At 41.0% G+C, this 10,954-nt stretch overlaps 1 pseudogene; it reads left to right on the top strand.

Moving 5' to 3' along the window:
• The first annotated feature begins 10,591 nt into the window (after positions 1-10,591).
• LOC133752362 (U2 spliceosomal RNA) lies at positions 10,592-10,734 on the top strand (annotated as a pseudogene).
• Positions 10,735-10,954: the final 220 nt, after the last annotated feature.

Below are 10,954 nucleotides of genomic sequence, written 5' to 3'. Positions count from 1 at the left end.
TATACATGGGCCGGCGCCATGGCTTAACAGGCTAATCCTCCGCCTTGCGGCGCCGGCACACCGGGTTCTAATCCCGGTTGGGGCGCCGGATTCTATCCTGGTTGCCCCTCTTCCAGGCCAGCTCTCTGCTATGGCCCGGGAAGGCAGTGGAGGATGGCCCAAGTGCTTGAGCCCTGCACCCCATGGGAGACCAGGAGAAGCACCTGGCTCCTGGCTTCGGATCAGTGAGATGCGCCGGCCACAGCGGCCATTGGAGAGTGAACCAACGGTAAAAAGGAAGACCTTTCTCTCTGTCTCTCTCTCTCTCACTATCCACTCTGCCTATCAAAAAAAAAAAAAAACAAAAACAAAAACAAAAAACATATATATAAATGAATCCATGTGGTCTCAAATGTTCCACTTGTATTGGCTTGTTAGCAATCACAGCAATTGTTGCTTCAACTGCTCTTCTGCCTCTGGCCACCATCAAAGAGTGTCACATCACCCCTAAGGCTGTAGGCAAAGCTCAGAGACTTCCAGCTAATAAAGTAGCTAGGCTGACATCAGAGGCCTCTCACAATCTGAACACATAGGAAAGCTAGATAAAATATAACATCAAAAGTTTCCAATATATAACTTGGATCAAAAATAAAATTAAAGGAAAAGAGAATCCCGGGTATCAGGAAGGGAGAGAAAACTAAATGAGCCAAATGGTCCCTAAGCTATCAGAATTTCATATACCTGGACAGTCAGAACACCAAGGCCTGAAGAGCAGAGTTGCAGCCACAGGAAGGAATCTATAAAGCCCAAAGCAGAAACCCACAGAGGGCTTTCCATTCATGAAAGGGGTACTAGAAAGCTCTACCCATTCATGGCATACAAGCTGGTTGACCAATCAGACCAACCCAGACCACAGGCAGAAAGAGATCCGGGGCTGGCGCCGTGGCTTAACAGGCTAATCCTCCGCCTTGCAGCGCTGGCACACCAGGTTCTAGTCCCGGTTGGGGTGCCAGATTCTATCCCGGTTGCCCCTCTTCCAGGCCAACTCTCTGCTATGGCCCGGGAAGGCAGTGGAGGATGGCCCAAGTCCTTGGGCCCTGCACCCGCATGGAGAAGCACCTGGCTCCTGGCTTCGGATCAGCGCGATGCGCCGGCCGCAGTGGCCATTGGAGGGTGAACCAACAGCAAAAAGGAAGACCTTCTTCTCTGTCTCTCTCTTTCACTATCCACTCTGCCTGTCAGAAAGAAAGAAAGAAAGAAAGAAAGAAAGAAAGAAAGAAAGAAAGAAAGAAAGAAAGAAAGAAAGAGATCCACTGAGAGAAATTTAAGTATCGAGCCTATACCATGAGCTTCTTCAGTCTTGGATCCCTGGAAATCTCAACGGAAAAAAAAAAAACAACTCTGAAGATGAGCTCACAGTTAAAAATAATAAAGCACATAAAGAAATCAAGCCCCCATAGGAGTCAGAAGATGCAACTAAGAATTAAAACCATAAAAATAAATGCTTGAGATCTACTTAAAAATCTTATTGAGGTTATTTGAATTTATGTTTGAAAAAATAATGAAAATAGAACCAACCCGTGGCTACTGAGCATTAATCATAAGACACAGAGCCTGCATGAAGAAGATTTACGTAGTGAGCATTATGTACCTGCACTTTCTACCTACTGGTTTTAAGGATGTGATACAGATGAGTAAGAAAAGGCCATTCTGACACATGTGTAGGCTGATATCATCTTTCTAGAAAAAGGCAAGTTACCAATATGGTTCAGAAGTCTCTCTCTCTCTCTCTTTTTTTTTTTTTTTTTTTTTTGCACACCCTTTGGAGAAATCCACTTTAAGGGATTTATTCTAAAGGAAAAATAATGAATTCTGGAAAAGACAAGCCACTAGAATTTCTTTTTTCAATGCTGAAAAATTGGAAACATCCTAGACCTCCAGCAGCAGGGGATTTGTCAAACAAATGAAGATTCAGCCAGATGTTGGGATTCTGGGCAGTCATTAGCATGGATGCTGTAGAAAGAGGTTTAATATCATGGAAAGATGCTTATAGCCCTTTACGTTTAAAAACAGGCTATGCACTAGCAATAGAATTCCATTTTTATAAATATAGGACAAATACTATGTAATTGTGGAAATTCAGTTATGAAAAATAGGCAAAATGCAGGAAATCAATGTCACAAACAGGATTATCTTTGAGTGGTAATGTATTATGTCATTGATGGAAAGACACGATTGGTCCAGTTGAAAAATGAAAATTCTCTCTAATGGGAAAGGATGTGGAAACTTTTGGAGACAGTTCCATGAAGCAGAAAATAACACAGATATGGATTTCCAGTTTGCCTCAAGTTCTCCATGGGGACGGCAATTGTCAATGACGTGATTGTATGGGAGGAGGGCTCCTCCTTGCGTGGCTCTCCAGGGTCCCCCTCTCCTCTGCCTCTTCTAGAGACTCCGGCTACCTGTCTGGTTGACATCAGGTGGAAGTAACTGATGCCAGTACTCTTCTGAGAGCTCACTGGAAGGCTGGGTAAAGATGTCACCCTACAGCAACCATCCTAGGGTGGTGCTTCATGGTTGTCTGTAGTCAAGAAATGCAGGTCCTTCTTTGTACTTGTTTGTATTCTCCAAATAGATGACTCTGTGTATTAGTCACGTAAGTTAAATGAGAATATAATAAACTTCAACTCAATAGATTAACAGGGGCCGGCGCTGTGGCATAGTGGGCTAAGCCTCCACCTGTGGCACTGGCATCCCATATGGGTGCTGGTTCATGTTCCAGCTGCTCCTCTTCCAATCCACCTCTCTGCTGTGGCCTGGGAAAGCAGTAGAAGTTGGCACAAGTTCTTGGGCCTCTGCACCCACATGGAAGACCTGGAAGAAGCTCTTGGCTCCTGGCTTCGGATTGGCTTAGCTCTGGCCATTGTGGCCATTTGGAAAGTGAACCAGCAGATGGAAGACCTTTCTCTCTGTCTGTAACTCCACCTCTCAAATAAATAAAACCTTTTTAAAAAAGTAGGCCAACAGAAGTGCTTTTCTTTTGCAAATTCAAAGTTGAATACAGGCTTTCTCCTGTATTCTCCATTTGGGACTATGCCACCTAGAACAGGCAGCATGGAACGTTCAGGCAGCAGGAAGGGAGAGAGCACACAAGTGGCACATCATCCTTCAATATCAGAGAAGGGACACACATTGTTTCTGTTTATACTTCATTCATTAGTCAGTCACATGGCACAGTCATTCCCCCTTACTCACAGTTTCACTTTCCCTGGTTTCAGTTATCCACAGTCAGAAAATACTAAATGGGCACCGGGTTCTAGTCCCGGTTGCTCCTCTTCCAGTCCAGCTCTCTGCTGTGGCCCGGGAAGGCAGTGGAGGATGGCCCAAGTGCTTGGGCCCTGCACCCGCATGGGAGACCAGGAGGAAGCACCTGGCTCCTGGCTTCAGATCAGTGCAGCGTGCGGGCCATAGCGGCCATTTGAGGGGTGAGCCAATGGAAGGAAGACCTTTCTCTCTGTCTCTTTCTCTCACTAACTCTGCCTGTCAAAAAAAAATTTTTTTTTCCACACACCTTTGTGAGTAGCATGATGAAATCTCACACTGATCCATTCCACTGTGCCCTGGATGTGACTCATCCCCTCGTCCATCGTATCCATGCTGTATACATTACCTGTGCGAGAGTCGTGATATGTGTTTGAGATATGCCAAAGGGAAGCTATGAAATGCATCCTTTCAGTGAAAATATGAAAGCTCTCAACTCAATAAAGAAAGAAAAACTATTTCATGATGACATTTCTAAGACCTATGTTAAGAACAAATCTTCCTTCTGTGAAACTGTGAAGAAGGAAAAAGAAATCCATGCTAATTTTGCTGCCATACCTCCAACTACAAACATCATAGCAATAATGCATGACAAGTGCTTAGTCATTCACTTAACTTCATCTCATTGCCTAGGGATTGTATCACCTCACATCATCACAAGAATAAAAGTATAGTAGGGCTGGCACTGTGGCATAGTATGCTGAACCTCCGCCTCTCGGTGCCAGCATCCTGTATGGGCACCAGTTTTGGTCCCGGCCGCTCCTCTTCTGATCCAGCTCTCTGCTGTGGCCTGGGAAAGCAGCAGCAGATGGCCCAAGTCCTTGGGCCCCTGCACCCATATGGGAGACCTGGAGGAAGCTCCTGGCTCCTGGTTTTGGATCAGCGTAGCTTCGGCCATTGCAGCCAGTTGGGGAGTGAACCAGCATATGGAAGACCTCTCTTCCTCTCTGCCTCTCTTTCTCTCTCTGTGTAACTCTGACTTTCCAATAAAATAAATAAGTTTTTTAAAAAAGAAAATAGACCCAAAGGATAATGGGAGATGACTAAATATTTTCCCCTTGTGCCAGAAAACAACTGAACCTTATGTAGGGCACTGACCACTCTAGGATGAACATTGGGTGGAGAATATAGCTCTGTAAGAATTAATCTAAGAAATTTTGTGCATTGTTGCCACAGGGAATCCAAACCTAAGATCATTGGCTTTTATAACATAAGTGCATGATTTTCCAGGTCTTGGGAAGCTCTTGATAACCCCTTTCCTTTCTGCAGATCCCTAAAGGTCCCCCTTCCAGGGAGTGATCAAATTCAGACAAGAAGTCCTCATATTAAGGTGGACCCAGGCTAGTTAGCCTAGAGCCACAAGAGTGTCACCATAGCCCCAGGTGCTTACTGCTACCTTTTGCAAGACCTTGGGATGGCTGCTCCTACTTAACACCTTGGCCTCCCCAAATTTCATCCAAAAGCAAAAGGCATTTTTCATGCAACACTTTTGATCAATAAAGAACATCTTTTCCCTAAATCCTCCCAACTACCCATCCAACACATTTGCCTTATATCTCACTAGCCAGGGTTGCACATAGCCACATGCTTAACAGGATTGCTGGTGAGAGCTACCAAATTACTATGATTATACTGAAATCACCAACATTCACCACCAGGGGTTGGGAAAGTGGCCTTGAGGCACAGGAGTGCCCAGTATGGAATCCAAATTGAAGTTTGGTTGGTAAGAAAAAAGGACGGGGTGGCTGTTACATAAGAAATCAGGGGTCCTCTGCAGATAGGATGGGCAGTGCTTATCGTATTCACCTATATACTCACTCAACACGGGCTCCTCAGTTACACAGTGCCAGACGTCATGATTGGTGCTATGGAATCAGACAAGAACTAGGTACAGCTCCTACCCTAATGGATTTTCAGTCTAGCAGAACTGATCAGACATGTAATCAAGTTATCACAACAGACTGTTAGGTGCAAGATCATTGTCTACATCAGATATGCAGCATGAGAGAGACATGAAGATAATCAAGGAAAGCTTCTTGGAGGAAGTAACATCTAAGCCAGTTTAAACAGGATGAGGAGCTATTTACCAGAACAATCCAATGAAATGCAAGAATAAGTGGGTAAATGTAAGGCAAATGGATAAATAAGACAACATAAAAGATTCTGCAAGAAAAAACATGCCCAGGGAGAGGGAGCAGCGTCATCTTTGCAAGGTCCTAATGGGGAAGCCCTTTGAGCATGTGGACAGGAGTCTGTGACCACAGCACTGTGCTTCTATGCACTGCTGGCTTCAGAGTAATTGCAGGGAAAGCCACCTTTCCTTCTGCCTGGAATGGATCTAAAGAGTTAACCCTTGGATGTCCGCACTCTTTCTGGCTATGAGGGAGATTTGAGAGGGTTAGGAAGAGCAGTGGGAAGAGTTGGGGGAGCAAGACAACCAGTCCCCGAGGAAAGTGTCCCTACTGTGGGGTCTCCTTAGGAATCTGGAAATGTGTGGCCACAACGGGCTATCTGGAGACTCTTCCAGCCTCAGAAATTTTGGTGTGTGTAAGTGTGTGTGTGTGTGTGTAAGGGGCGGGGAGGGGGAGGGGAGGAGAGGGGGAGAGGGGAGAGAGCTGGAGAGGGGAGAGAGAGAGGGAGGGAGGGAGGGAGGATGAGAGGGGAGAGAGCTGGAGAGGGGAGAGAGGGAGGGAGAGGGGAGGGAGAGAGAGAGTGAATTCTAAGCAGCTGTCTTTAGTGATTAAAGTACAGGTCTCACCTGGAGGCAGAGGGATGGCCTGTTTGACCTCTCAAGACCCCCTGCAGAAATACCATGGGAGAGAGAGTCTGATAGAATAAAGAATGTATCTGCTTTGTGCAACACTCCTAGCACAATGTTTCAAAAATCTCAGGATCCTAGTTTTTTAAGAAATCTCCATACTGTTTTCCATGGTAGCTGCAATAATTTACATTCCCACCAACAGTGTAAGTTTTCCCCTTTCTCCACATCTGTGCCAGTATTTGTCACTCTCTGTGTTTTGGATTTAAGTCACTCTGATGGGGTGAGGTGATATCTTATTGTGGTTTTGATTTGCACTTCCCCAATGGCTAGTGATATTGAGCAAGTTTTTCATAATTTTGTTGGCCATTTCTATTAATCTTTTTGAGATCTGTCTATTAAAGTGCTTTGCTCATTTCTCAAATGGATTGGTTGTTTTTCTGTCGTTGAGTTTTTTTTTAGGTTGCTGATATATTAGGGATATCAATCCTTTGTCAGATGGGTGGTTTGCAAATATTTTTTCCCATTCTATTGGTTGTCTCTTCACTCTACTGATTGTTTCCTTGCTGTGCAAAAGCTTCTGAGTTTGATATAGTCCCTTTTTGCTTAGTTTTGCTTTTGTTGCCTGTACTTTGGTGGTCTTGTCCAAGAAGTTGTCCACTACACCAGTGACTTGGAGTGTTTTCCCTATGTTTTCCTCCAGTAACTTCATAGTTTCAAGTCTTGTATTTATGTCAGCCTTGAGTTGATTTTTGTATATGGTAAGAGGTATATATCTAATTTCATTCATATATATATATATATATATATATTCAGTTTTGCCAGCAACATTTGTTGAAGAGATTATTCTTACTCCACTGTATGGTTTGAGAACTTTTGTCAAAAATCAGTTAGCTGTATGGATTAATTTCTGGGCCCTCTATTCTGTTCCATTGATCTATGTATCTGTTTTTATGCCAGTATCATGCTGCTTTAACTACCATAGCTTTGTAGTATGCTTTGAAGTCAGGTGTTGTGATGCCTCCAGCTTGTCTTATTTTATTCAGGATCGCTTTGGGTATTCTGGGTCTTTTGTGATTCCATATGAATTTTAGGATTGCCTTTTCTAATTCTGTAAAGAATGTCACTGGTATTTTGATAGGGACTGCACTGAATCTGTAGATTGTTTTAGGTAGTAAAGACATTTTAATGATATGGATTCTTCTGATCTACTAACAAAGAATATCCTTCCACTTTTTGTGTCCTTGATTGCTATCATCAATGTTTGATAATTTTCATTGTAGATCTTTCATTTGTTTGGTTAAATTTACTCCTAAATACTTGATTTTGTGGCTCTTGTGACTGGAATTTCTTCATTTCTTTGATTCATCATTAGAATACAAAAAAGCTACCACTTTCTGTATGTTTATTTTGTAACCTGGACCTTCACTGAATTGGTTTATCAATTCTAAAAGCTTTTTAGTGGAGTGTTTAGGTTTTTCCATGTTCAACATCATGTCATCTGCAAACACGGATAATTTGATTTCCTCTTTTCCAGTTTTGATGCCATTTCTTTCTCCTCCTTAATTCCTCTTGCTAAAACTTTCAGTACTACATTGAATAAGAATGGCAAAAGTGTACATCCTTGTCTTCTTCTAGGTCTGAAGGGAAATGCTTCCAGCTTTTCCCCAGCCAGTATGATATTGGCAGTTGGTTTGTCATAGATAGCCTTTATAATTTTGAGGAATGTTCCTTCTATACCTAGTATGTGGAGGATTTTTATCATGAAGAGGTGTTGAATCTTATTAAATGCTTTCTCTGCATCTATTGAGATGCCCACCTGGTTTTTGTTCTTCATTCTATTGATGTGATTTATGACATTGATTTTAAAATGTTGAATCATCCTTGAAATTTCTGGGATAAATCCCATTTCATCGCGATGGATGATCTTTTTATGTGTTTTTGGAATCGATTTGTTAGTGTTTTGTTGATAATCTTTGCTTCAATGTTCATTAAGGACATGTATTAGTAGTTTTCTTTTTGTGTTGTGTCTTTATTTGGTTTTGGTATCAAAGTAATGTTGGCCTCATAAAAAGTGTTTGGCAGAGTTCCATCCATTCAATATTTTGGACTAATTTGAAGGGTATTGGAGTTACTTCCTCTTTGAATGTTTTGTAGAATTCAGTAGTAAAGCATCAGGTCCTGGATTTTTCCTTGATGGAAGACATGATTACTGCTTCAATTTCATGGCTTGTTATGGGTCTGTTATGGGTCTGTCTATATCTTCTTGACTTAATCTTGGTAGGTTATATGAATCTAGGAATTTATCCTTGATAAACTATTCAAGGTTTTCCAGCTTATTATTATATAGTCCTTTGTAGTACCTTTTTTTTTTTTTTTAACAGGCAGAGTCAGACAGTGAGAGAGACAGAGAGAAAGGTCTTCCTTCCATTGGTTCACTGCCCAAATGGCTACTACGGCCGGCGTGCTGCAACAATCCAAAGCCAGGAGCCAGGTGCTTCCTCCTGGTCTCCCTCGTGGGTGCAGGGCCCAAGCACTTGGACCATCCTCCACTGCCTTCCCAGGCCACAGCAGAGAGCTGGACTGGAAGAGGAGCAACTGGGACAGAACCCGGTGTCCCAACCGGGACTAGAACCCAGAGTGCCAGCACTGCAGGCGGAGGATTAGCCTAGTGAGCCGTGGTGCCGGCCTATAGTACTTTCTTATGATCCTTTATATTTCAGTGATGTTGGCTATAATGTCTCCTTTTTCATCTCTAATTTTATTTGAGTTTTTTCTCTTTTTTGTTTGATAGTCTGGCTAGAAGTTTATCTATTTTGTTTATCTTCTCAAAAAACCAACTTTTTGTTTTGTTGATCTATTTTTTGTTGTTGTTGTTGTTTCAATTTCATTTATTTCTGGTCTGATCCTTATTATTTCTTGCCTCCTGCTGATTTGGGGTTTGGTTTGCTCTTGTTTTTCCAAAATCTTCAAGATGCATAATGAGCTCTTTGAGACATTTCTCTTTTTCAATGCAAGCATTTAGTGCTATAAACTTCCCTCTCAATACTGCTTTTACTGTATCCCACAGGTTTTGAAATGTTGTGTTTTCATTTTCATTTATTTCAAGACAGTTTTGATTTCCTTTTTAATCAATGACCTACTGATCATGCAGTAGCATGTTGTTTAATTTCCAAGTATTTATGAGTGTTTTATTGTTCTTACTGCTGATTTCTAGTTTTATTCTTTGTGGTCTGAGAAGATACGTGGTATGATTTCAATTTTTTAAATTAACTGAGACTTGATTTGTGGCCTGATACATGGTCTATCCCAGAAAAAGTTTCTTGTGCTGAATGTATATTCTGTAGTTGTTGGATAGGGTGTCCTGTAATTGTTAGGTCCATTTGTTAGATAGTATGTTTCAACTGCGCTGTATCTTTATTGGTTTTGTTGTCTGGATGATCTGTCCGTTGATGACAGTGGGATGTTAAAGTTAGCCACTATTATTGCATTGGAGTCCATCTCTCCTTTTAAGTCTAACAATATTTGCTGTATATATCAGGGTGGTCTTGTGTTAGGTGCATATTTATTTATTATGTCTTCTTGTTGAATTGAGCCTTTTATCAAAATATAATGTCCTTTTTTATCTCTTTTTATGTTTTTTGACTTAAAATCTGTTTTATCTGATATCTGAATAGCCTTGTATCTTTAAAAAGCCTTCTTTTGCCTTTTATCTTTTCCGACCCCCTCACTTTCAGTCCGTGTGTATCTTTGTGAAATGAGTTTCTTGTAGCAGCATACAACGGGAGTTGTGGTTTTTTATCCATTCCAGCCGACCTAAATTTTTTGGTTGGTGAATTTAATCCATTTACATTCAAGGTCAGTATTGATAGATAAGAACTAAGACCTGTCATTGTGTTGATTGGATAATATTTCTACCTGCTCTGTCAGTGAATGTGGTGGTGTCTCATGTTTTCATGTTGATTTCTAATGCAGGATGCCCTTCAGAATTTCTGGTAAGGCTGGTCTGATGGTGGTGAATTCTCTCAGTTTTTGCTTACCTGAAAAATACTTTATTTCTTCTTTGCTTTTTAAAGGACAGCTTGCCATATGGTACAGCAATCCCATACTGGGTATATATTCAAAATAATTGTATACAATGTATCAAAGAGATACCTGTACCACCATGATTATAGCAGCACTGTTCACAATAGTCAAAAATTGGAATCAACCAAGGTGTCCATCATCACCTGAATAAAGAAAATGTGGTATACACACACACACACACACAATGGAATATTATGCAGCTATAAAAAAGAATGAAATCCTACCATTAGCAGCAATATGGATGCAATTAGAGGACAACGTATTGAATGAAATAAGTCAGATCCAGAAAGACAAATACCACATGTTCTCTCTTATATGTGGGAGCTAAAGTTTTTAAAATAAAGAAAGAAAAATGAAATGTCTGTGTGTATCAGTGTTGCTACAAATGGAGTTTTATAAAACTTTGTCTTATACTTTGTTGAAACAATGGTTAAGAATGTTATACTAATCGCTTCTTGGCCTTTTGGCTAAGATCAAGTGTAGAATATTATACTACTACAATTTTAATGATCTATGATTACTTTAAAATTTACTGTATATGGGTGAAATGGTCATTTTTCCATTCAGTTACTGTTTATAGCCAATGTCTATATTCCCACTAAACTGTAGTCTTTTTGTTTTTTATATGTTAAACTTCTTATTCAGTGAAGTCTTAAGCCTTTTTACTGCAATGTAAATTTAAAATATATTGTCTCAAACACTAAAAAGAAAAGAAGAAAGAAGGAAGATCAGAAGGAGTGGGGAGGGCGAGAATATCAATATGTTCTTAGAACTGTATTCACAAATCACACTGAATATATTAAAAACAAA

Source organism: Lepus europaeus, chromosome 23, assembly GCF_033115175.1.
Source record: "Lepus europaeus isolate LE1 chromosome 23, mLepTim1.pri, whole genome shotgun sequence".
NCBI lineage: Eukaryota > Metazoa > Chordata > Mammalia > Lagomorpha > Leporidae > Lepus > Lepus europaeus.
The sequence above is the reverse complement of the archived record's forward strand: the minus strand, read 5'-3'. Positions and strand labels throughout refer to the sequence as shown.